Raw genomic sequence first — 23,942 nt, 5'->3', positions numbered from 1 at the left:
TTGTCGGTCCTAGGGTTCCAAGTTCAAACTGAGTTTCATCTTTTTAGTGAGAGATTCTTAGGGTAAAAACCCTAGATCTTTTCTCGCATGTATGTCCTACTGTCCCTACATTCCGTGAATGTGGGCAAGTCTTTAGGATATAGGAGTTTCAACTTTGGCAATACGAACGACTAGGTCACGTTCTCAATGTGTTAAATCCTAGTTAGCTCTTTGGGATATGTTGCATTGAATTAACCCTTCCTAAACGAGTCTCTCATGGTTTTTAGGTGTGTTAGGTTTAAACCAATTTAACTTGTCTATTCTTGAAGATAATTACACTACTATTTCCGTAACCACATGATTCATTGTCTACGTGTAAGTTGATTTACAAACCCTAACTTTTCGGGTTAAGATCGAAGCATAGGTTAAGTTATAGCATAATTCCAATTGATCATCCTATAACATGCAAACAAGATTCATGCTACTAAGCTTTAGGGTTTCATGTTTAAACACACAGCCTTTTTCTACTTTCTTTTCCTAATGAATTTGTTGTATGCTGAACTTACACACCCTTTCGCTGATTTAAGTTTTTAGGCCACTTGCCTAGAGTTAAATCTTTTTCATGTAGCCCTAGCAATTTCCTACAATTGCTAGTAACTATCTTTAAGAATCATTTCGAAAAAGATGTTCAATAATGCGATATGTGATTTATTCCTTCCATGCTTAATCAAAGTGTACTATCATAATTCCGTTTTGTAAAAATGGACATTAGTTAATCTAATTTTATTACTTTGCAATGCATAAAAACAACTTGCTAGACATGCATAGAAATCTTATGCTCACTTTATTTTGTTCGTTTTATTGAAAAATACTAATGATCGAATCCCTCAATTGTGATCTATTAGCCAAATTATTTTCAATTGAAAAAACATGCATCCTTATTCCTCAAATGATCCATGCATAATTGAAATATTACGACGTTAATCAAATTTAGGAAGAAGAACCTGGTCTTGTAGTGAATTGTCCACATGGATGTTAGGAGACAATCCTCTTGCGGTTTTGCCTTGTGCCTTCTTAGGAGCCATCGCGACTTCGGCGTTTCCGCCTTGGATGCAGATTTATGATGTTGGCCATCTCCTTTGCACGCGAAACTCCCTTTATGATTCCACCATCCTTCAGAATCGATCCTTAGAAATGGAACTTATAAATTTTTCCTTAAGTAGGAGCTCCAGGGTGCAAATTGTATACACAGAAAGGGGGAAAAGAAAATAGCTTTGTGGTATGAAAAAGAGTAAAAGATAGCTTAGAAATCCGGGTTATAAATACCCCTGTAGAAAGGGTTTATAAAAGTATCTAGGAAGGGATTTTACAAACTGTAACGTGTGAGGGGGAAAAATCCACCGAAATTGCTAAAATGGCTATTTGTGTGGAGAGGATTTAAGAGGAACCCAGGTTAATTAGCCTTAGGGGAATGCTATGAAAGGCCTTAAAACTGGTTAGGGGAGGGAAAATCCACAAGAAGGCTTTGAGGACTTGTGGGGAACCTCACGGGAAGGGGGTTAGGTGGAATTTGAAAGGAAATGGGTGGAAAAATCCCGCAGGGCAGGGGGGTATAAGAACCACGATAGGGGGCTTTTGGAGGAGGCCCACAAGAAAGGATTAAGGGCCTTTGATTTTCGGGGGTGGGGAAAACCCACGGGGAGGGTTTTAAATCCCGGGGAGGGGATAGTTTTCGGACACACTTGGTGGGCAAGAGGGGGAAAAAAGGGGCTTAAAGGACCCCCTCCTTAGAAGCTTCTAAGGGTTGTGGCCCAGCACGTGGCCGAACTGAGGGCGGAGGCCAATATAATAGGCGGTGGCGTATGACGGTGGTGGACAGATGGCAACAGCGATGGTCCACAAGTGGCAGCTTACAGCGTTGCAACGACGTCCCTTCTCGACAACGTGGCGGCTTCAAGCTTCTAGGCAGCGTCACGTCTTTTCTCACAGCCTTTCCCCTCTTTACACGACCACCATCCCCCCTCCCCTTCTCCACAGGGGGTTTATATGGGAGAGGGAGAGGTACCTCCCTCCCTCCACACGCCATTACGCATGGCCTCCACCCCCTTGCGAGCTCCAGCAAGGAGCTTAATTGCCCTTGCTATTCCCTTCTTCTCCAACACGATAGTCGGTTGGAGGAGAGAGGGATAAGTAATTAAAAAAATTTGCCATATATTCCCCCCATGAATTATCCTTTTGGCCTCTTAAGAGGCGGTTCATATGAAGAATGCGTGTTTTTAAAATATCGGGAATGTTACATTTATTGAAGCACCTGATATTTATTTATTATTTTGTATGTGCATGGGCACACAATTTAAATATTTGTTATTGGACATTGTATTTGGGCATAGCCCGACTCTTTGGGCGCCCAATAGCTTTAAATATTTAGTAGGAAAAAAGCAAACACAAAAGCTAAAGCGTGCTAATTGTAAATTGGACTATTTTTTGAGCTTGGAGATGAATAATACATCAAATACATGCTTTGTGGAGCGCTTACACAAGGCATGGGGGGAGATTGTACCCAATTAGTCTTTTGCTTCATGTCGTGCAAGTCTTCTCTCTTGTTTTTTGTGCAAAAATAGAGCTCTTTTGTTCTTGGGGACCTTCTGGCACTCGCTACGCACGCATACAGCATCCGATCTTGCACCAATGGTATTAGGAGTATGACGCCAGGAGGCATATTCCACGGTGGATTTCATGAGGTTTGGCGGTGGATTCTGTAAAATTATATTTATTTCCGAGGTTCACACACAAGTTGGATTCCTTGTGTGAAAAGTCAATAGGGACGCCTATTCTTTTCGGGTGTCTTGTTAATTTAATGTGCAAGTGGGTGATTCCATAGTGGGTGATTCCGTAAAATACATATTTAAATTAATGAATGTTTATGAGTTTAGAGTGTGCACTCGTAATAAATTAAGATTAGGATTGAGTTCTAACCAATTTATTTATTTTGTAGCTGAAGACTGCTAAGTATTCACTTTTGTCAGTTTAATTTGATTATTTTCTAAAAATTGTGAACGCTTCAGTTGATGTGTAGAGCAGGCAGTGGTGGCATTGGGAAGCACTAGGCGATAGCCTATTTTCAAGTTATTTAGAAGAAATTATCATTTTTGATGGGCACGCATCTTAGGCATCACACCAATATTTATTTTGACACGCTTATTTATTGAAGCACCTGACAATTATTTATTATTTTATATATGCATGGACGTACGATTTAAATATTTGTTATTGGACATTGTATTTGGGACAGTCCGACTCTTTGGGCGCCCAATAGCTTTAAAGCTTTAGTGGGACAAAAGCAAAGACAAAAGCTAAAGTGTGCTAATTGTAAATTGGGCTATTTTTTAGCTTGGAGATGAATAATGTATATCAAATACATGCTTTGTGGAGCACTCACACCAAGGCATGGGGGGAGATTGTACCTAATTAGTCTTTTTCTTCATGTCGTGCAAGTCTTCTCTCTTGTTTTTTATGCAAAAGTAGAGTTCTTTTGTTCTTGGGGACCTTCCGGTGCTCGCTACGCACACATACATCATCCAATCTATGCACCAGTAAAGCTTGAAAGAGTTAGTGTAACTCTGATGAATAGAGCTTTACAATTCAACAAGAACAACCCAGGGAACTTTAGTGTTCAACCCGAGTGCCATGTGTGATGGCTCGCTACATTTGAAGTTCCTAAGGAAACATTTGAGGTGTTGCAGTTGTTCTTTACGCACACAAGCATTCCAAGCATCATTGATTGTAAGGAACATAGTGAGATGCTCTTGGTTAAAGGGTATGTCAATACTTGGTTGAATGGTATCTTGCAGGAGACTTGAAAACTTTAAAATGCATGTGTGGAATCTCCAATGGTGCAAATACAAAGAACCCATGCCTATATTGCTCGATAGAGAGGGTGGAAGGAAAGAACAGAAAGAAGAATTGGCAAAGGCTGGCAACTGCTGCATCGATGCGCAATAGAGAAGATCCCACTTGGAAGCCCATCTTCAACATTCCCTTGGATCATATTCACATTTGTTTATTGCATGATTTTGTCAGAGTCATGTAGAAACTTGTATATGAATACATTTGCTTTGGAATTATCCATACCTGACATATTCATATTCGTAGAAATGCCATGGTTGGTAGCTCCATTGTTGGATGTGGAATTACCGTTGGTGCGTGTCTCCCTCCATTCTGGGGCCATGCTTTCAACTTATAAATCTATCTATGTCTTTCTCTTGTCGGAGAGATGGTGTTCGGAGCGACTTTATTTTATCGGGATGGGATGTCAAGAATCACGTGGTGGGGGAACTTGCTCAAGATGCTGCGCCGAACACACACAGAATGCACAAGGAGAAGCTCACTCAAGAGACAAGAAGAGAGATGGAGGCCAAAACGTTTTCTTGCTAGTTTCTTCTTCTTCTTCCACACTCTTTACAATATACACAAAGTATAGATAAGATACAACAAAAAGGAAAGAGGCCTATTAAGTCAAACAATGCATAACCGACTACACTAGTCGACTGGCGTTATAACTATGCCAACTGTAAATAGGTGTAATAACTTGAATATAATAAATAATGAGTTAGTGACCATGTGAGAGTCATAATGACCACCGACGTGCTAAGTGTAGACATGTGGACCGATCTAACCAAGCGGTCCATCATTAATATCCGCATGTGTTGAGCTTGTCATCTCAACACTCCCCCTCAAGCTCAACTGCATCTTTGCAACTCCAAGTAAGCTTTGAAACTGAAGCTACCTCTCCCTTCAGGCCTTCAACCTGAAGCATTAGATATCTTTTCATCCTTTAATTCTTTGAGCAAACAAAGAAAAATAGTGCTCTTAAAACTGTTACAAGCACAATCATTTCCATTGGTCGTTAATTTTTGGCCAACTGCTAAGGAGCAAATCCTTCTTTCCGAATGCATCTAGCACTCGATCCGGGATCAATTGCGACTTGGTAAGATCCCCAAGAGTTTGACTATTAACCCTTGTATCCTTGGGTTAGGGCCGTATCCTATTAACCCAACTTAACCAAAACCTTAAGTGCTATTAGCAATAAATATGTTATTTGAATTTACTGATTGGTCTTAAGTAAATATCTAATTCCCCGTATCTTGGTTACTTTACCCAAGAAAGGTACTTTATCAGGACGATTATTCATCCTCTTGCAAGATAACTTGCATAAGAATCTGCCAATCTCATTCTGAGGAATTGGCCATTCCCTTGTGATCAAATTACAAGATCATGTAACTCTGCAACTTATTGCCAAGTGTCGCACCTATTCCATGGAACTATTCTACCCATCAACATCTTCTAATCATGGTATCATGATTAGATATAACAATCCATTCCTGATTGCATTAGGCCAACATTGTCGGTCCTAGGGTTCCAAGTTCAAACTGAGTTTCATCTTTTTAGCAAGAGATTCTTAGGGTGAAAACCCTAGATCTTTACTCGCATGTATGTCCTACTGTCCCTACATTCCGTGAATGTGGGCAAGTCTTTAGGATATAGGAGTTTCATTTTTGGCAATACGAACGACTAGGTCACGTCCTCAACGTGTTAAATCCTAGTTAGCTCTTTGGGATATGTTGCATTGAATTAACCCTTCCTAAACAAGTCTCTCGCGGTTTTTAGGTGTTTTAGGTTTAAACCAATTTAACTTGTCTATTCTTGAAGATAATTACGCTACCATTTCCAAAACCACATGATTCATTGTCTACGTGTAAGTTGATTTACAAACCCTAACTTTTCGGGTTAAGATCGAAGCATAGGTAAAGTTATAGCATAATTCCAATTGATCATCCTATAATATGCAAATAAGATTCATGCTAGTAAGCTTTAGGATTTCATGTTTAAACATGCAGCCTTTTTCTACTCTCTTTTTCGAATGAATTTGTCGTATGCTGAACTTACACACCCTTTCGTTGATTTAAGTTTTTAGGCCACTTTCCTAGAGCTAAATCTTCTTCATGCAGCCCTAGCAATTTCCTACAGTTGCTAGTAACTATCTTTAAGAATCATTTCGAAAAATATGTTCAATAATGCGATATACGATTTATTCCTTCCATGCTTAATCAAAGTGTACTATCATAATTCCGTTTTGTTAAAATGGACATTAGTTAATCTAATTTTATTACTTTGCAATGCATAAAAACGACTCGCTAGAAATGTATAGAAATATTATGCTCACTTTATTTTGTTCATTTTATTGAAAAATACTAATGTGACTGAATCCCTCAATTGTGTGATCTATCAGCCAAAGTATTTTCAATCGAAAAAACATGCATCCTTATTCCTCAAATGATCCATGCATAATTGAAATATTACGATGTTAATCAAATTTAGGAAGAAGAACCTGGTCTTATGGTGAAATGTCCACATGGATGTTAGGAGACGATCCTCCTGCAGTTGCGCCTTGTGCCTTCTTAGGATCCATCGCGAATTCGGCCTTTCTGCCTTGGAGGCAGATTTATGATGTTGGCCGTCTCCTTTGCATGCGAAACTCCCTTTGTGATTCCACCGTCCTTCATAATCGATCCTTAGAAATGAAACTTATGAATTTTTCCTTCCTTATGTAGGAGCTCCAGGGGGTGCAAATTTTATACACGAAAAGGGGGAAAAGAAAATAGCTTTGTGGTATAAAAAGGGGAAAAGATAGCTTAGAAATCTGGGTTATAAAGACCCCTTTGAAAAGGGTTTATAAAAGTCCCTCGGAAGGGCTTTTAGAAACTGTAACATGTGAGGGGGAAAAATCCATGGGAATTGCTAAAATGGCTATTTGTGTGGAGAGGATTTAAGAGGAACCCAGGTTAATTAGCCTTAGGGGAATGCTATGAAAGGCCTTAAAACCGGCTAGGGGAGGGAAAATCCACAAGAAGGTTTTGAGGACTTGTGGGGAACCTCACAGGAAGGGGGTTAGGTGGAATTTGCAAGGAAATGGGTGGAAAAATCCTGGAGGGTAGGGGGGTATAAGAACCACAATAGGGGGCTTTTGGAGGAGGCCCACAAGAAAGGATTAAGGGCCTTTGAATTCCGGGTGTGGGGAAAACCCACGGTGAGGGTATTAAATCCCAGGGAGGGGATAGTTTTAGGACGCACTTGGTGGGCAAGAGGGGGGAAAAAAGGGCTTAAAGGAACCCCCCCTTAGAAGCTTCTAAGAAGCTTAGAAGCTTCTAAGGGTTGTGGCCCAGCACGTGGCCGGACTGAGGGCGGCAGCCAATATAGTAGGCAGTGGCGTATGATGGCTGTGGACAGATGGCAGCGGCGCTGGTCCACAGGCGGCAGCTTACGGCGTTGCAACAGTGTCCCTTCTCTACAGCGTGGCGGCTTCAAGCTTCTGGGTAGCGTTACGTCTTTTCTCACAGCCTTTCCCCTCTTCTCAGCAGCATGGCAGCTTCAAGCTTCTGGGCAGTGTCATGTCTTTTCTCACAGCCTTTCCCCTCTTCACATGACCACCATCCCCCCTTCCCTTCCCCACAGGGGGTTTATATGGGAGAGGGAGAGGTACCGCCCTCCCTGCACGTGCCATTACGCATGGCTTCCACCCCCTTGCGAGCTCCAGCAAAAGGAGCTTAATTGCCCTTGCTATTCCCTTCTCCTCCAGCAGGACAGTCGACTAGAGGAGAGGGATAATTAATTAATTTTTTTTTCCATATTTTCCATTTGTTCATTCACTACAAGATATAGACCTTATACCGACGTCTAAAGTGACGAAAATAAAAACAACAAAAATTTCCCCCGTCATCGTAAAAAGCGTCGTTATTGACGACGCCATAGAAACGTTGCAATATGCATCGCTATTTGTGTCGCTATCTGCATAGCGACGCATTTGCGACGTAGATAGCAACACAAATAGTGACGCACATAGCGACGCAACCAGTAAATTTGCGACGCTCATAGCGAGGCCAATAGCGACGCGAGCCGTAAATTTGCGACGCAAATAGCGATGGTAATAGGGAAAAAAAAATTTGTGGCAGGGCAGCAAGCTGCCCTGCTACATATAGCACTGTGTGTTGTATGAGAGCCATACAAAATAGTTTCTGCACTACTGCATACAAAGCGCTTGCAAACAAAACAAATGTATATTGAAATCATAAAATTGATACATGAAATAAATACATGATCGCATAAAATGCGATTGGTACAATCATAAAAGGATATCACTAATACATAGAAAATGTCTACATAGATCAGGCGACTAAAAACTAAAGGTATGTGAGCTCCAAGGATCCAAGGGCAAGCTACAAATCCTCGTCCCCCGAAAGCTCATTGTCGTATTGCTGCGCATTCGAGGTGTGAAAACCACCCAAAAGTTGTGTGTGTGATTTGATACTTTGTACATACTTAGTTGTTATGTTTGCTCTTTCATTCTATGCCGAAGATGGAGAAAAACAGGGAGTTTTTGATAGATTGGTAACTCGAGATGCAATCTCATGGGCTACACTTATTTCAAGATATGCCGATTATGGGCTTTGTGAGGATGTTTCCAACATCTACAACTGGATGTACTATGTGTGAAATGGCAGTAGTATGGGCATAGAACCAACTGATCACTGATGAGTCTAGAGAGCTTATCAAAGCGTATCTTAGCAAGATGTGCGAATGCCTTGCGAATCCGAATGGAGAGAGTGTTGTGGAGTGTGACCAAGTTTCTTCCATGCTAACAGTGACCTTTACGATAGGAGGGAAACATTTTGATCTTACGCTTGAGTAGTATATCTTGAAAGTTGGAGAGGGTAATGAAATGCAATGTGTTAGTGGGTTTATGGGTCTGGATGTTCCTTCAGGGCCTCTATGGATTCTTGGAGATGTTTTCATGGGCGTTTACCACACGGTTTTCGATTATGGAAATACACGTGTAGGCTTTGCTAAGGCCGCCTAATTGTCGTGAGGGCCATGGGAAAATATCTTTAATCATATTGACAATGAAATGATTTGCAGGCTTGGTCGATATTAAAAGGTGTGATTAATGCTAAAATTGCCCCGCTTTCCTGGGGGAAAAAATGAGTTTTTTTTGGAAAAAGGGGGAGCTTTTTGAATCGGAAAAGGGGGGAAATCTGGTACTTTGCTGCTCCACGAGGAGGAAAATAGGCTCGAAAAGATAGAATTTTGCTGGGAATGAATGAGACGGATCTCAAACAAAGGGCATCGCTGTCTTCTTCAAGGGGCGCGCGCGCGTGTAACTGGGATCTTGGCCCAGGTTCCAGCAAGTTCCTGCTTAGTATTTTGATTCCCCTTCAAGAGACGAAGTGACGAGCCCTCATCAAAGGATGACGCCAGATAGAAGTCATGCACTGCTATAGTTTGGTGCATGGGATGAATAGGATCCGGCTTCGGCCGAAAGGTTTACAGTCACATTCAATCAAGCACGCAACGAAAAGAAGTCAGGTGGACCTATAAATTTAGTGTTGGATCTCGCTGTAGCCCGTTTGCTGTGACAAGCAGTTGACCTCGGTTCCCACCAACAACCAGCTATACACACAGCACACAACAGGAAAAATTAGAAGTAGCAGTTGATGGGACGGAACAGTCTTATATGAATCGAAAAACAGGGAGTTTTTGATAGATTGGTAACTCGAGATGCAATCTCATGGGCTACACTTATTTCAAGATATGCCGATTATGGGCTTTGTGAGGATGTTTCCAACATCTACAACTGGATGTACTATGTGTGAAATGGCAGTAGTATGGGCACAGAACCAACTGATCAACTGATGAGTCTGGAGAGCTTATCAAAGCGTATCTTAGCAAGATGTGCGAATGCCTTGTGAATCCGAATGGAGAGACTGTTGTGGAGTGTGACCAAGTTTCTTCCATGCTCACATTGACCTTTAGAATAGGAGGGAAACATTTTGATCTTACGCTTGAGTAGTATATCTTGAAAGTTGGAGAGGGTAATGAAATGCAATGTGTTAGTGGGTTTATGGGTCTGGATGTTCCTTCAGGGCCTCTATGGATTCTTGGAGATGTTTTCATGGGCGTTTACCACACGGTTTTCGATTATGGAAATACACGTGTAGGCTTTGCTAGGGCCGCCTAATTGTCGTGAGGGCCATGGGAAAATATCTTTAATCATATTGACAATGAAAAGATTTGCAGGCTTGGTCGATATTAAAAGGTGTGATTAATGCTAAAATTGCCCCGCTTTCCTGGGGGAAAAAAGGAAGCTTTTCTGGAAAAAGGGGGAGCTTTTTGAATCGGAAAAGGGGGGAAATCTGGTACTCTGCTGCTCCACGAGGAGGAAAATAGGCTCGAAAAGACAGAATTTTGTTGGGAATGAATGAGACGAATCTCAAACAAAGGGCATCGCTGTCTTCTTCAAGGGGCACGCGTGCATGTAACTGGGATCTTGGCCCAGGTTCCAGCAAGTTCCTGCTTAGTATTTTGATTCCCCTTCAGGAGACGAAGTGACGAGCCCTCATCAAAGGATGACGCCAGATAGAAGTCATGCACTGCTACAGTTTGGTACATGGGATGAATAGGATTCGGCTTCGGCCGAAAGGTTTACAGTCACATTCAATCAAGCACGCAACGAAAAGAAGTCAAGTGGACCTATAAATTTAGTGTTGAATCCCGCTGTAGCCCGTTTGCTATGACAAGCAGTTGACCTTGATTCCCACCAACAACCAGCTACACACACAGCACACGACAGGAAAAATTAGAAGCAGCAGCTGATGGGACGGAACAGTCTCATATGAATCCCAGGAGACAGGAGTGGCACGCACAGACACGAGAGAGAGGAGAGAGGCACCGAGGTCCAGTCTATGGAGGAGGAATTTCAGAAGGCGAAGGGCATACAAGCAAATTAGCAGAAGCAGAGGCACTGCTTACTCGTGCACAGAGCCGTTTTCTGCCCAGGACTTCAGGAGAGCTCCTCTGTCTCACCTGCGAAAATTGAATCTAAGTAGGGTGTTGAATATCGCGTCAAGCATGAAGGCATCGATGAGGAGCCTCAATCTAGCAAGCCACCGTTTATCATATCTGGTTTGAATGGATACTTTATCCAGAGCTTGAAATCAGGGCCTAATATAAGAGTGACCGAGTACCAACATGTAGCGACGAGGAGTCTTCTGATGCTCAACAAACAAAACAATCTCCAGCAGCCAATCAGAGGCGGCTCTCTGCAACGTTGAGGAAGATTAATTACAGGGAGATAACTTCAGAAGGGTGTGGAATTGTTTAAAGAAAACATAGGCACTACTTTGACTTCCAGCGACGTACGGGAGAACTTCCTTCACAGCGGGAGGTCGAGGAGATTGATTACAGAGGAGCACTTCATCAAGATGGCTCTATATTTGAGAAAGAAGAAGACAGGCAGTCTGAGAGACTATGCAACCTTTTATGTCATGAGTTCTCACAGGAAACTGTCTCTGTGAATGATGACTTGGATTCCCTCATACCTTGTCTCTTTATGATCTTCAATTGCAAGACAATTTCTATTTTACACACGTAAAAAGGAGAAGATGAAGCCATACTGCTCCAATGCATTCTGGAAATTGAACCATCAAAACCTACATATTACCTGTTTGGAATAATTGTAAAGATACTGAAAGTGGTCTATCTGTTGGATATATGTTCTTCAAAAACAAGCGTATGCTCAGCACAACAAGAATTTGATGGTTAGCGCAATGTTTGAATCCTTGCAGTAGCTGTTGGATACATGCATCTTTGATATATTAAAGGTCAATTTATGGGCTTCATATTCCCTCTTCCATTTATGGGAGAAGGGAGATTCTGAAGCTTATGTTCATATCTTGATTATTCATCTATTCGATCTTTTATCCTAAAATTTATCAAGGTCTTCTGAAGACGCGACTTTGCTTTCACAAACCCTTCGACAACTTTGGTGAATCCGACGTGAAAGCGTCGCAGAAATTTCAGGATGGGAGATACTTCAGCCTCTATTTCAGCTTCTTCTACAACTCCAGCTGCGTCTACTTCAGCTCCATCAATGACTGCTGCATCAAGTACTTCAACAAAGGATCTAAAGCAGATTTTGCAGAATATGTCCATGTATATGTAGCTCCAAAATCAACAAACACAATTGTATATGCAGCAACAACAACAATTGCATCAACATCAGTTGTCTCAGCAAAGGCAACTCTATTCGGAGCAGGAGAATGCAAACAGCGCGACTAAGGCTATTGAAGCAGTTGAGAATGAGAAGAAGCTATTTGACGGGCGTAATGTTTCAGCATATTTGAAGACATATGAGATCAAGATGGGGTTTTTTGGAGTTTCTGCTGGACTTATGAGTAAGTACTTCCTTCGTCTTGTCACACCCGCTTTGAGGACAAAAGTGACTGATCTTTTTATTCAAAATACACATTGGCAAGATTTTAAGAAGGCCTTGAAAGAAGAATACTTTCTTGAGGACTTTGGTATGGCTACTCGGCGGTCATTCCGAGAGTGGGTCTACATGCCAAACAAAGGTCTAGCTGCTTCGGAGTTGATTCGAGAATTCGAAGAGAGGTATAGTTAGCTTGATGCCATTGAACAAAGAGCATTGGATGTTGAAAAAGTTGAGCTTTTCTTGCAAGTTGCAGATCCTGCTCTTCAACAAGAATTGGGTGAGCTTCTTGAGGATCGCACGAAGCCTATGGGTCTTAAAACCGATTGGCAGGATGCTCAGGATGTAGTCTCGACTTTGACCAAGAGGAGGATATGGAAGACTCGCCTACAGAATGGTTCCATGACACCTACACCATCATCAGCTCCTATGCCTGCTTCTATCCCTATTATTTCTTCTCCTCCTCAGCCAGTTTCTTGGTCTATGCCAGTGCCTATTGTTTCCACTCCACCTATTCCTCCTGTTCCACGACCGATGCCTACACCTTTTGCTCCAAAACCATCTGCTCCATCGGTGCCTACCTCTCTTGATGACATAATCAAAGGCATAATAGATTTGACACTGGAGTCAGTCAAAGCAGAGTTGGTAGGAAAGTTGAAGGAGCAGTTTGCTTCGACTGCGCCTACTACTTCTTCTAGTGCTCCTACTGCACCTAGGAGTGCTCCTAGTGCACCTAGGAAAGATCCGAGATGTATTTGGTGTGATAGTATGGACCATCAGCATTGCAGGGATTGTGAATCTTTTCAGGATGCAAGGAGGAAGAATTTGGTATATTGGGGGCAAGATGGTAAGATTTGGTTGACTGAGACAGGAGCTCCACTTGCTACCAACTTTGGTAAAGGTGGAATGAAGAAGTTAGTGGATGACATGGCTGCGCGTACTTCTTATGTGACAGCTAGAGGTGATGCTTCTGCATATGGAGTCTAGATTGAGAAGGGATCAGAGACTCAGTCAGCGCTATGGACTTATGCTATGGAGACTACAAACAAGGGGAAAATTCAGCAAACTCTTTTGACTAGTGCAGGCTCTAGCATCAGATCAGAGACAGGTTGGGACTCGCCTGTTGATAGGTACTCTATTTATGCTTATTTGGCTAAGTCTCATGGTGTAGATGTACTTGTTGAGGAGAAGCGTAAGAGGGATGAAGAAAATCCAAGTGCAGCTCTAAGAAGACTAGAGGGGGTGAGTTTGTTACTCCACCTACTGCAGGACCGTCTTCAAGACCAGGGCCAGATCGACAGATGGAAGATGCTCAAAAGAGAGAAAAGAGGCAAGAGCCTAGAGAGAGAAAGCAGCCAGGGTTTAGATTGATGTCCGATATTGAGACATCTACAGACATGAAGAAAATATTTAATGATAAGATACTTGGCAGTGAAGTGACTTTCACTATTTCTGAGATTTTGGGCATCTCAAAAAGAGAGTTTCAGGATCAGTTTCAGGAGGTCCTGAAGAGGAAAAGACATGCATTGTCTACCACTGATACACAGGGAGTTTTGATTGGGGATTTGGATAAGGATGAGGATGAGGTTATGGTTGATAATGCTTCTGTTTTTCCGCAGGTAGAGAAGAGGGTTCAGCCTATGCATTATGCTAAAATTGATGAGCCTGTCATGATACCGCGTAGTCACTTTTCGTGGAGCCATTGGGCTAGGGCAAATACAGAGACGATGGTAAAGATTGGAGAGAAATAGGTGCCTTATGTTGCATTGGTGGATCATGGTTCAGAGATTAATCTCATAATTCCCCGGGGGGTCCACCTTATAGGCCCGTAGGTGTAGCACGTGCACTCAACAGGAGGGGGTTTAATATCAGTTTCACCTACAGATTTAAAATAAAAGAAGGGGGTTAAATATTGTATACTGAGAAATTAAAATAAGGGGTATTTTTATCCATAAATCTTCAGAACTAGGTTGTTAGTATACACACACACACACACACACACACACACGCACGCACTACAAGGTATTATGGATATACTGACACGGCCTATCGACGCAAAAATCGGTATATGCCTCGGTATAAGTCTTTCTATACGTCTCGGTATGTGCGTCGGTATATATATTCTCCTAATAGTTGATTTGCATGTTCATTTCAAGGAGGTTTCAAGAGATCAATGCTTGCAACCATTCGTGTGAAATAAATGTGCAAGCATCGCTAATACACAATGTTACAGATGCTCCTATGCTTACTAACAATGTCATTTTGCGTTTTTTTTTGGGTATCTTATTTGTACACATTTGTCATCCTTTTTTTGAGGTTTTGCTACATTTCATTTGTGGTAGCATGATGTGAAGCACGTAGAAGTGAAAGACGAAAGCTATCTTCATCGGTATTCCTCGCTCTCCTTCAATCCAGCAGCAACACAGGTATGTGAGGAAAATTTCTTTTCCCCTGATTCTTTCGCTTCGTAATTTGTAAACTAATCAACAGGTTTGCAGAGCGGCATCAAGGTATTTGCCTGTTTTCGTATGATCGAGGTCGGCATTTGCCATGCGTGCCTCGCACCTGGAATAGAAACTTCTCACGATAGACATGTCTAGTAGCACTGCTGCCGTTGCAGCCAAGAAAGGCGTGGGAATCCTTGTCAGTGCCACCCGGAGCGGCCTCTCTGCTCTATCTTCTCGAGGTCCTCAGCATCATCACCATGTTGCCAAACCATAAAATCATTCTGGAAGCGCACAGACGGGATGTTGCATTGAAGTGTGAAAAAATGGTTGTGTAGATGCTAGCTAATATCAATGCAAGCTTTGGGCTACTAAATCTACCGGATCGTCTCGCAACTCCACGGAACTCATTGTGAGCATATCTCTCTTGTTTTATGCTGCGTTTCTGTTTAACATACCCTAAAGTTAACACGCAGGGCCAAAGTTATACAGGATATCCCATGCATTTTAGATATGACTTTAAACTTGCATATGTATATTTAATCCATTGACCAAGCGAAACAGAATTTTTATTGATCGTAAACCAGAAATTTCCCTAACTGAGCCCCAGAAGTTGAAACGAAGAAATGAATAAGCGTGCCAGTTTGTTTGGTTGATTTATTGTTTTGGGACTGGACCGCGCTCGAGAGAATAGTGCAGTACTGTGGTTGAAGTGTCAGTACTACTTTTGGTGGGGCTACTGATTTGGACTTTCTGAAACTTTCCTTGAAAGAATAATTTTTAGCAGCCTGTTTTGTAGAGCTGTTGGTTTCTTAGGGATTTCTTGTTCAGATCTGTACTGTGCATATGGATGCAAGATAATAAGCGTCCAGCCAGCAATGTGACTAGTATGTTGGATTTCTAATTCTTGATGATATGTTGGATTTCTAATTCTTGATGATATGGTGTACTGCTCGTGTTTGATGATATGTTGAATTGCTCTCTCGCTTTTTAATGCTCTGGTTTTATACCACTTGCATGATATGTTGGACCTCTACTTCTTGATGGTATGCTGCTGAACTGTGCATGTTTGCAGAAGTCCCCAACATCTGGTAAAGAAGTTTCCAATTCCTGAGAAAGAGCAGAGCTGGATTACATTCACCCTGTCATTCACCCGTCATAGCTTTGATTCCCATCTTGGCTGGTGGCAACGATCTCTGCATCCCCCGCATCTACTTCATGACCTCTTGAAAAGCTGGTAATCTTTGATTCTAACATGCACATATTATTTAGGTTCCAGTTTTCCAATTCCCATCATTAGTGTGTGTGAAATAGAGAGATTGAGAGAGAGAGAGAAAAAGAGAGAATAGTTTGTGTGTCAATGTCTTTTTTGTTTTTTTTTTTACTCTTCCTTCCTCATTCTCTCTTGTATGGTTGTTTTGATTAGAGATCTGATCATTCATGTCTCTTGTATGGTTATTTTGATTAGAGATCTGATCATTCATGGCATCAAAGACTCACATAAAGGTGTGTGATCATGGGAGTAACGAGAAGAAGGTGCTGGGCTACGTCAGAGTGATGGCAGATTGCACTTATAGTGATATACGTCAAGAGATCATCCAAGATGGCATTGTAAGTGAATCATTCGAGTTTGTTATTGAAGATGAAGGCTGTGATGGAGTATGCATATTGAATGCATTACAAGAGGAGCGTTGGAAAATTGAGAATAGCAAGCGAGTTGGCATAAAGAGGTTATCAACCACGGTGGATGATGGAGGGTCCTCAAAGCGTGTTTGTAGAAGCTTAAATGCTTCCATGGAAGCTACTGCTATGGATGGGATGGAAGAGGGCGATCAAATAAGGGAAGCGGGTGATCATGGTGGGAGAGTCAACATGCTCAAGAGTGTTTTAGTAACACAAGAAGCGCTCAAAATTTGGGAGCTCCAATGTGAGAAGGTCCGCAAGAAGTTGAGTGAGAGAAAGCCATCTAGAGATGATAAATTTCAGCTCATCACGGAAGATGTCAATGACCAACCTTTGATTCGAGTGTGGTGCAATGAATGTGGGAGTGCTTATGGATCGGGAGTGACTAGTGGCAAGCAATCCGCATACTCATGCTTGTCAAACTTCATGAGATTTCACATTCTAGATGGTCAAGCACATAAAAAACGATACTTATCTAACCGAAGTTTGAGGTTTGATGCATTTTCTACTCATGGTTCTCATGGAAGTACTCCAAAAGACGAGAATGATTCTGATGATGCAATAATAATCTTGGCAGCTATTGAGGAGATGAATAATTTCAATAGAACTCATGAAGGTAAGAATCAACTTCTTGTTTTATGTTGTAAATTGTAATATTTTTTTGTAAAAGATATTTGTTGAATCATGTAAGACAATTCTTAGTCCCTTATTTTGGTTCCTTTTTTAAGGATTTTTGCTTGTGCATATCAGATTCAATTGTCAGCTACGTTTCTAAACTCTTATCAAAATTTTGTATCCTCATGTAGGGGCTGATTTTCAGTTGGTTGAAGCAACTTTACATGACTACAAAGATAAAAATAGTGTCAAAGTTGTGTGCAAATATGATGGGAAGTGGCTGCACCTATGTCCTCGAGGTTCAGATTTGCAGACCATCCTAACACAACATATCAATGCAAAATCTCACATCAATGCATGGAGCAAGAAGACCACAATAAAGCAATCATCTTCTCTCTTCACAGGAGCTAGTGGGCGACCTAAAAAGAATTTTGAAAAGGATCCATGTCAACAAACTTTGGGTGCATTCCTCGTATCAACCAAAGAGTATGCGGAGGTGGCTTCCATCCATGCAGGTGATTCAAGCTCTCATTTATTAAATCTGTGTTGGGGATTATGGCAGTGTAAACTTGATGTTAATGGTAGTGAGGTTGATATAAAACCTTTTCTCCAAGACCTAAAGATGGGTGAAGAGTGGTTTTGTGAGCCACATACAAAAGCTACTTTATATGATGGGGATGTTGAATACAGGATAGATGGATGCTTTAGGCATGTGTGCTGTCTTCGGATCTCAAGAATTGGAATTCCGTTTGAAAGTTTCACATGCGAGTATTGTAAGAAAATTCCATCTTGCGCTGATTTTCGTGGCAGAGTGTATCGGGAGGGTAGTGCAATTGAGAAAAGAGGAGAGAGGCAAACAGGTCGAGGAAGGCGATTGGATTACCTTTCTGGTGCAGAGCTTAAAAGCGTTGTAGTTGAGACAAAGAAAAACTTGCGAGAGGCCAAGAGAAAACTATGGTGGTTGAAGGCAAAGTTTGTGGTGCTTTCAGTGAGAATCAGGTCTTTAAAAGAAGCAAACTATGAGGCTATTAATAGGAAGGATGTGCAACGTTTTTGCAATAACATTATTGAGGCTCATAGGCAAGGAAAGTTTGGTGGCAAATTAGCTTTATGGGCTTTTCTTCAAGACATTGCAAATAATGCATTAAGATCGAAAAAGGGGCAAAGATATGCAGAATCCTCAAAGACCATTTTTGAGGTTGCAAAGCTATGGGGTGGGCCGCGCTTGCATGATTTTCTAAGTGTAAACCTTGGAGGGCCATCTTTGTCAACCACAAGGAGGCAAGGAAGAAAGGCAACTCAATTTCAATCCGGAGAGCATGAGTATATCGTTGATATGGTTGGAAAGATATACAAGGATGTAAAGTCCAAACATGGAATAGCATCACGGGTGCCATTCATTATTGTTGAAGATGAAACAACCATCAAGCGTCGCATTAGGTAAAAACTTAGTTGAATTTCTCTTCGCTTCAGTTTTAAAATTTATTTATGTAACAAGTCCATGGAAATAAAGATGTTAAAGTGGAGCTTCATGTTTTTGCAGATGGAATGCGAAGGATGACACTCTAATTGGGTTTTGTGGAAGAAAGGGAGAGGATCATCAATGCTCCTCAAATGATGTTATCATTGTTGGAGATGGAGCACAAGGATATGAGACAATAGTGGATGCCTTCCAAAATCACGTAGTGGGACATTATGCAAGACTGCTCATTGTCAACCCGCTTCATGAGAGTCTTCCACGGTTAGCTCTTGTTGTGCATTGCACTTGTAATCGCTTTGATAGCGATTTCATCAAAGCTCAATGGAGTCTTGTGGAGCAAATGTGGAATGCAAAATGGAAGGATTGCCTAGGGCCAATAATTGGACATGCTTCAGATGGTGATAGTAGACGTCGCAAGCTTATGCTTGAAGACTATTTAGGAAAAAGTGATAGAAAGTTTGGTATCAAATGGGATGGATGGAAACTCAAAGGCAGAATCATAGGAGACAATGTGTATGGACTACATGATCAAGATTTTGTGCATTGTGGAAAGAAGCTTGTGAACCCTCTTGATAGTCCTATTCGACAACTAGCGATTGGACAAGTTTGGATTACACTCAATCATGTTGCTTTGGTCTATAATCATTTCTCTATCGATCAACACAAGTTACGAGAAGAAGATATACAACGAAACGATCGGCAAAATTGGAGAGCAGCCCAAGTGATTGTCTCTAGACAAGTTCAAAAATGTATGATAGAAATGCAAAAAAAAGAGAGGAGCATGCAAGGGACTGGGGCATATTTGCAGGTTGTTGCTGATTATATAGACATTTTTTTGTCTCCACATTTAGACTTGAGAGAGCGTGTGGTGCTTGCTAGTAAAGTGGTCTTCTTCTTCAAGTTGTGGAGATTATGGATTCATCATCATTCTACATACACTCTTAAGAAAAACTTCATTAGCAAAGAGGCTTACACAGATACCCAGCTTTCTTGTCATTTTGTGGTTCTACTTATAAAGATGTTTCGGGATTTCTTCCCAAATCTCAAGTGTCCTTTACATCTCACAGGATCGGATGCAGCAGAAATTTATTTCAGCAAGATTGGAGGTATGGTTGGGCAAGAAAGAGCATTTGATTTTGGAGATGTTTTGCATTGTGTTGGAAGCTTGAACAAGATTACCGTGCATGAATGTAAATCAAATGGGGTGACTTTTTCAAGGGCACATAAGAAACAAGAACACATATGGAAGGATTTGAACAAGCATGAAGGCATTTTGGAAGCAGATCTTGGGAATTACGAGAGCGTTTCCTCTGATGAAAAGTTGATAGATGCATTGAAAGAGGGATTGAAGCGGGCACAAGATCTTTGTGAGTCATTGGGGATCAAACCTAGCACAATCGAAGGAGTTGAATGGTGGACAGAGCCTTGGATAGATACACAATCAATGTGGTCAAAGATAGATGCTGAAATGGGTGACGCCGATGAGCACGATGACTTTGTGGAGCCTTGCGGTGAAGATAGGCCCATTGAAGGCAGCGACGGAGATGACGAGGTCATTGCTCTGAGTGAGATTCGACATGAGGTGGATGGGATTCTAGATGAGGCAAGCATTGAGGATGAAAACAAGACTATCTCGCCCGTGGTGGAGGTTGACAAGAAATTCATCTTCAAGTCTACTTTGGTGAGTCAACTCAATGGAAACTCAACACTATCAAAAGATAGGTTGACAAGGGTAAGACAAGGAGTGTATTTCAGCAATGAAGGAAAATTAGCATCAACAACCAATGGAAATTTCTTTGGAATAGGGTCAGATTGTGCTGTTTATTTCTACGATGACACATGTGGAAACAGAGACACAAATTTCAAGAGAAATGGAAAAGCCACAAAATTGAAGAAGATGCAAACTCTTCATAGTACATGGTATCTTGGAAGAGTCCAAAAGATGCGAAAGAAGGTAGGTGGCAGGTATGTAGATTACAAGCGAGGTCTTGACTTGGTAGATCGACCACAAGGGATGGAGGTTCAGCTTGGTTGGTATCAGAAGGTGAAAGGACACCATACATACTCTTATAATGTGACAGACTTAAACATGGTTGATATTGAGTCAATTATTGCATTGGCACATTTAACATACAATGAGGCTACTGATAGATATGTTCTTGATCAAAATGATTATCGAATCTTTAACGATTTCTTGAAGTCTGCTGGTTAGATGTTTATTTAAATCATGTAAGTATGGAACCATTTGGTTGTAATTTGTGTTTTAGTCATGTTATAACACAGGTGACCTTATTCTTTCCATTTTCATATGATTGCAGGCAACGAATCCTCCACCTTGCAAAGTGGAGAGGAGTTGGAATGACATGAGTTGGACTTTTGTGGGACTGAAGTGTTTTTTGGGAAGGAGTTGGAATGACATAAGCTGAATTTTTGTGGGACTCAAGTGTTTTTTGTGGGATTGAAGTGTTTTTTTGTGGAATGACATGAGCTGAATGACATCCACTATATGTTTTTTGGGAGAGCAGGTAAATTCCAACCATTGTCTCTTGGAAGAACGGGGTTTATCTCGTATAGTACTCTAGTTTTATAGTAGCCCAAATTCAGATTAGTTTCACGTAGCAATTGATTGTGTTATTGATATTTGCAGTACAGGTTCGTAGCAGCATGTATTAAGGCCTTTAACGATTAAGGCCTTCGACAGTTGAATTAATGGGCATGTACATAATATTTTGCTAGCAGCTCTCAAGGACCTTTTGGTTTGGCCAAGTCGGGCAGTTATACCAGTCTTTCCAGGTGATTACAGGTATAAATGAATTACCCTCCTTCAAGCACCTGTAACGGGTGGGATCGGTAAGAGGAACTCCAGCAGTCAAAAGCTTGGACTTAGGGTCCATAGGGCATGAGATAGGCCGACACTCAGCCATATCAAACTCCGAAAGAAGCTCGGAGATGTACCTGTGCTGTGAGATAAAAATGCCCTGTGCCATCTGATAGATCTCTAGACCTAGAAAGAAGTGAAGGATCCCTAGATCTGTCATGTCAAACTCCTGCTGTAGAATGGACCGTGTATGCTCCACCTGCTGAGTGTCGCTCCTTGTAATAATAAGATCATCCACATACAAGATGAGGAACACCGAAAGAGAACCCACAACCCTTAAGTAGAGGTTGGGATCATAAGCGGAGCGCGCAAAGCCACTCTGTAGAAAGAAGCGGTCAATCCGCTGGTACCAAGCACGAGGAGCCTGCTTTAGGCCATAAAGAGCCTTCCGCAGCCTGTAGACATGATCCTCCTTCCCCTGCACAAGAAAACCAGGAGGCTGTGAAACATAAATCTCCTCCTCAAGAACGCCATTCAGAAAAGCAGACTTGACGTCCATCTGATAGACAGGCCAACGGTGATGAGCAGCAAGAGCCAAAAGCACTCGGATGGTGGACATCCTAGCTGTAGGAGCAAAAGTCTCAAAGTAATCCAACCCTGCACGCTGGGCAAAACCCTTGGCAACAAGCCTAGCTTTATGCTTGTCCAAGGAGCCATCTGCAAGATATTTGGTCTTAAAAACCCATTTCACACCAATCACCTTCCGTTTCGCGGGACGCGGAACAAGCTCCCACGTATGGTTTCGCTCGATGGAGTCGAGCTCGGCCTGCATAGCCTGTCTTCCTTCGGAAAGGAAGGGAGAATCGGCACCTGGATAGAGGGAATCAAGGAAGGCATCCGCACAGTTGATGCAGTCTTCACTGAAGAAACCTTCGCAGTAGATGGAACCCTCTGAGATGCATGGACTGAAGAAGGACGAGTGCGAGGAGGGTCATCCCGTTGTCGAACTTCACGATAGTCCCGCCTCCGCTCAGAGGAATGATGAGAAAGAAGCTCATCCTCTGAGTCTTCAAAGCCTGAAAACTGGTAAGACATCTTCCAATCTGCAAAATACCAAAGAAAGTTGTGCCGCTGACGAAATAGGACCAACAGTGTGGTCACCAACCACCAAGATGCAGGCTGAAAGTGCCTACAGCCACCTGGATCTGCAAAACGCAAATAGATCTGATGGCGAACACCAGAAACGAGACCACCAGCACCGGGAACTTGCCCAGAAAGAGGTCGCCTGCAGGATAGGAGCAGACAGGGTAGAAGCGACCTGCAAAACAGCAAAACGCAGCTGTAGGAGGGTCGCCCTGCAGCAGAGGAGGTCGCCTGGCAGCAAACGCAGGGTTGCTGCGTCACTGGATGACGTGGCAGCCCCTGTGTACAGCAAACGCAGGCTGTACAGCCTTCTGATGCAGTCGCCTGGCTGGAATAGACCTGTTGGCAGCCTCCTGAAGGAATCGCCTGGCTGTTGTGGGACTGTGGACAGCAGCAGTAAGGTATTTCTCTCGTCCTCCGTGCTCTCAATCAGGCGATGATACCATGTGAGAGTGCGCAGCGAAAGAAGAACATGAACACAGAGGAGAGGAGAGAGGAAGCAGAGAATGAAGGAAGAAAGTCTGCACTGACTGAGATGAATGCTGAATACACTGGAATGGACAGAACAGTCCCCGCACGCAGCCCGGAGCATCATTGAGGGAACCAGGAGAGACTGGAAGCAGAGGCAGCACCAATGCCGGAGACGGAGACGGAGGGAGCAGTGCTGAACCTGCAGAGCATGAATGAGATGAATGCTGGACTGACTGGGGGGGCAGCTATAAATAGCCCCCAGCCAGAAAACTGGCCGACCAGCTAAACTGGCCGACCTGGCCAGATCTGGTCCGACTGGCCAGATCTGGTCCGACTAGCCAGTTCTGGTCCGACTGGCCAGTTCTGGTCCGACTGGCCAGAACTGGTCCGACTGCCCAAAATAATGGGCAGTCACCCCAAAAACAGCCCAGATCTGGGCTGTAAAATGCCCAGGGCTACATGCTGACTAAAGCAGACTGAAAACACACTGACAGAGCTCCTCTGTCTCCTCTCAGACTCTGACAGGAGCTCACAACCAGGAGATGACAGACTGAGACTAAATAAGAGCAGGCTAACAGATTCGACCCCTATGTGATCTAGCAGTTGTTTGCAAGTCACTGTGAAATTTTATATCACTATCAAGGTCTCCTTTTGTAACACAAGAGCAGGTGGTCTCCTGCATGGCTTGCCGAAGTTACAGAGTAAGCTGCCAAATCCAACCAAAGAGGCTGATGGAGGAGTATCTTGGAGTCCCTCACAAGTGTATGATAACTGTGATACAAGAGGGGGTTGTTCTGCTATAAATGAAGCTGTAGTTTCACAATGTACAAGCCCAATGCCACTGCCCAATGTACAAGTTCCTCAAATGCCCCTGAGAACTCTCTTTCCTCCTTGGTTCCTTGCTTTTCAGACCCGAAGAATGAAAACATGAAACCATCTCCAGGGAAGTTGTCGGGCTCTGCGATAGTGCTTTCCAAGGATGCTGGG

At 42.5% G+C, this 23,942-nt stretch overlaps 1 pseudogene; it reads left to right on the top strand.

Annotated features, from left to right (window-relative positions):
* The first annotated feature begins 18,909 nt into the window (after positions 1 to 18,909).
* LOC148014413 (uncharacterized) lies at positions 18,910 to 20,735 on the top strand (annotated as a pseudogene).
* The last annotated feature ends 3,207 nt before the right edge of the window (positions 20,736 to 23,942 follow it).

Source organism: Lygodium microphyllum, chromosome 25, assembly GCF_053477565.2.
Source record: "Lygodium microphyllum isolate KBCC chromosome 25, Lygodium_microphyllum_v1.1.10, whole genome shotgun sequence".
In the NCBI taxonomy this organism is placed as follows: domain Eukaryota; kingdom Viridiplantae; phylum Streptophyta; class Polypodiopsida; order Schizaeales; family Lygodiaceae; genus Lygodium; species Lygodium microphyllum.
The sequence above is the reverse complement of the archived record's forward strand: the minus strand, read 5'-3'. Positions and strand labels throughout refer to the sequence as shown.